This window comes from Pseudoliparis swirei, chromosome 2 (genome assembly GCF_029220125.1).
Source record: "Pseudoliparis swirei isolate HS2019 ecotype Mariana Trench chromosome 2, NWPU_hadal_v1, whole genome shotgun sequence".
Lineage (NCBI taxonomy): Eukaryota > Metazoa > Chordata > Actinopteri > Perciformes > Liparidae > Pseudoliparis > Pseudoliparis swirei.
This window is the reverse complement of record NC_079389.1, coordinates 198,348-201,804: the sequence shown is the minus strand read 5'-3', so window position 1 is coordinate 201,804 and position 3,457 is coordinate 198,348. Positions and strand designations below refer to the sequence as shown.

The 3,457-nt window shown below is 41.7% G+C and overlaps 1 long non-coding RNA gene across 1 annotated transcript; it reads right to left on the bottom strand.

The window, feature by feature from the left end:
• Positions 1-1,391: 1,391 nt before the first annotated feature.
• Positions 1,392-2,968, bottom strand: LOC130200329 (uncharacterized). Its single transcript, XR_008832987.1, has 2 exons — positions 2,106-2,968; positions 1,392-1,754 (listed from the first exon to the last, which is right to left on the bottom strand). It is a non-coding gene; the product is annotated as an uncharacterized LOC130200329 (long non-coding RNA).
• Positions 2,969-3,457: the final 489 nt, after the last annotated feature.

Here is a 3,457-nt window from a genome sequence, read left to right as displayed (position 1 = left end):
AAAATATCTAATTAATCCTGTAATTTAATCATAACGCGTTAACGCGTTATTTTTCACAGCACTAGTTTAAAGTTATACTGAATAGTTATAATGTTAACATGTTTAAGTAAAAACAAAAATGTTTAAAGTCAGAATGTAGTTGTGGCTTATAAATAAATGAAATGTACTGAGCTCTGCACTGGCTCCCAGTAAAATCAAGAATCACATTTAAAGTTCTTCTCATCTACAAAGCCTTGATTGGTGATGCTCTTAAGGAGCTTGTAGTACCATATTGCCCCACTAGAGAGCTGCCTCACTAAATGTGGGGCTACTTGTGGTTCCTAGAGTCTTAAATACGATGGGAGCCAGAGCCTTTAGTTATCAAGCATCTCTTTATGGGACCAGCTTCCACCTTCAGTCCTGGAGGCAGACACAGTCACCTCATGTAGACTGAAGACTTTCCTCTTGATAGTCTTATAGTTATAGGGCTGAGTCAGGTTCACCTGGACTCTCTGTCAGCCTGGCTACAGTGCTAAAGAGAAACCTGGGGTTGTTCTTATTTTTCTCTATAACTGATGAGTAATAGGCTGCTCTGGCATTACGGAGGGCCTTCTTATATGTTTTAATACTATCTCGCCAAACTAAGCGGGATTCTTCCAGATTAGTCGAACGCCATATGCTTTGGTCTGAGGGTTATACCAGGGAGCAAACCTCCTCTGCCTCACTGTCTTCTTCTTCAGAGGGGCTATCGAGTCCAGTGTCATTCTCAGTGAGCTTGTGGCACTATCATCAAGATGATCAATCTGGGACGGACTATAGTTTGACCAGGAGTCCTCTGTTATATTGAGACGTGGTATTGAATCAAATGCAGAAGGAATCGCTTCTTTAAATTTAGCTACAGCACTGTCAGTTAGACATCTGGTGTTAGACATTGGGGCAGGGATGTCTATGTGTACAGATTGTAAAGCACTCCGAGACAAATTTGTAATTTGTGAAATTGGGCTATACAAATAAACTGAATTGAATTGAATTGAATTGAATTGGTGTAGAAACTTTTGACTAACGGTGTACACTCCGGTAGTATAAACTCAAAAGTTATGAGGTTGTGGTCTGACAGAAGAGAATTCTGGGGGAAGACCTTCAAATGCTCAATGTCAACACCAGTATGTAAGAACAAGGTCAGGGGTGTGGCCAAAGCTGTGAGTGGGTTTCTGTACTCTCTCAGGGTGTCTACAGGAATAAACCAGTGAAATTTAAGACTTTTTAAGACTTTTTAAGACCACGTCTAAATAAAATTTAAGACCTAATTTACGATGGAAATATACATTAATCTAAATTAATTAATTCAAAGTAAACACACTGATGTCTGTTCAAAATTAACAGTATGGTGTAATGCAAAAGGATAACACAAATGTCATTGCTGTTGTAAATTATATTTATTAATAAATTTTCAGAACATTTAAGTCCCATGAACAAATGTCTCTAAAATTAAGTAAATATATTTAAAAAATACATGCAACATAGTTCCTTTTGAACAAAAAAAAATCCATAAAATAACAAATAACATTTCCAGCTGCTTTTAAAATGCAAATTCATTTACATAATATAATGTATGTGTGTGTGGGTGAGTGAGTGTGAGTTCTCATGTCTCTATGTGATGGATGTTTGTGCACAGGTTCATGTCTACTCCTGAGCTTTTGTGAATATACTAGGAAAACAATCCTTTTCAAACTGTATTAATATAAAAACTTCCAGTTGACATTTGGTCCATTCTCCTGGAAAAAAGAAAGAAAAAAGGCAGACATTAGCCAAACAACAGTCACCACATCTCTTATGACACCACCACTTCAGATTAATGTCAGACTGGATAAATAGGAATGAATACTATTTTTACAAATTAAGCAACGCGAGCCATCTCTTGAGCCTAGTGAACACTATGTAGACATATTGACAGGTAAACACCACTCTACTTACTACCATTCTAAAATTATTTTTAATTAGTCTAATTAATGTGTAGTGCGCCTATGCATAGCTGTTATTAACTTGACACATGAGTAAAGCTTAACTATATGAAACACATACTCAAATACAAGAGGATAGTTAATACATATATTTATGTTACTTACTTTGAGGTGCTGAAGTAGGTCCTGGGCGGTGTCATGGCCCATGAGCTGTGCTCCACAGGATCCTGACTGGACGTGGTCATTTAACCAATAACGCACATGAAGTCCAGCTGTCTGCTCGCGGTGGTCTGGTCCAGAGTCTCGTGGAACAGAATGAAGAACGCACTGCAGCGTTGGTCTTCGGTGATGAGCTCTTTGTTGCAAGGCGCTGGATTTCCTCCGGTGACCTCCAGCGTTGTAGTTGACGTCGTTGCGGGCGGCGGAGCAGGAGCTCGCGGCAGAGCAGCAGCTAGCGGCGGAGCAGCAGCTAGCGGCGGAGCAGCAGCTAGCCCCGCGGGCTGCTGGCGGCCTTCGCTAGTCTCTGTGCTTCTTGCTCTGCACGTGAGATTCCACCGCTGGAAAGTCTCGCGACACATAACGCAGCTTCAGAAGCATTTCACCCACCGTGACCAGAAACATTCGTTCTTTTCAAGCCGTTGTTGAACTTGCATCCTGCCATGTTTTCTAAAGTAGCCGATGCTTCACGTTGTAGGGGATTGATAGGACCGAATACGCGGTGCTCACCCGTGTGCGCGCATCACGGCAGAGTTTCGATGCCGGCGCGCGCATCGCTCTGTCGCGCGAGCCGAGAATTGTTTGCCGGGGGGGGATTTCACCCTGTTATAGGGGAAACACTGGAGTTGATAAGCGTGTCTTCTTGTCTGATCAATACGCAACTGTGAGGTGCGCGAATGGACCGAGCGGCCAGCTGCTGATCACTCAACAGCCCGACCTGCACGAATAGACGGTGCGCGCGCAGCTCGCCAACATATATTTTTGGGAGCACCGAAGACCCATTTTGACCCAGGAAAACCCCTGGACATGACATTTAAGACCAATCCAATCTGAATTTAAGACAATTTAAGCCTTTTTAAGGCCTTATTTTTAGGAAAAGCAATTTAAGACTTTTTAAGACTTTTTAAGGACCCGCGGACACCCTGCTCTCTGACAGAAGAGAGTCCAACAATGAGATGAATGCAGCACTAAGGCAATCATTATCAACATCCACATGAATATTAAAATCTCCTACAATAATAACTGCATCAGCTTTAAGGATTAAACTTGATATAAACTCTGAAAATCCAGATATAAACTCTGAATATGGACCTGGTGGCCGGTACAGAATCACAAATGGAATTGGCTGTAGTGTTTTCCAGGTTGGATGTGAAAGACTAAGAACAAGGCTTTCAAATGAGTTGTAGTTTAATTTAGGTTTAGGATTTATTAATAGGCTCGAGTCGAAGATGGCTGCTACTCCACCTCCTCGATCGGTGCCTCGAGGAATGCGAGTATTAATATGACTTGGAGGAGTCGAT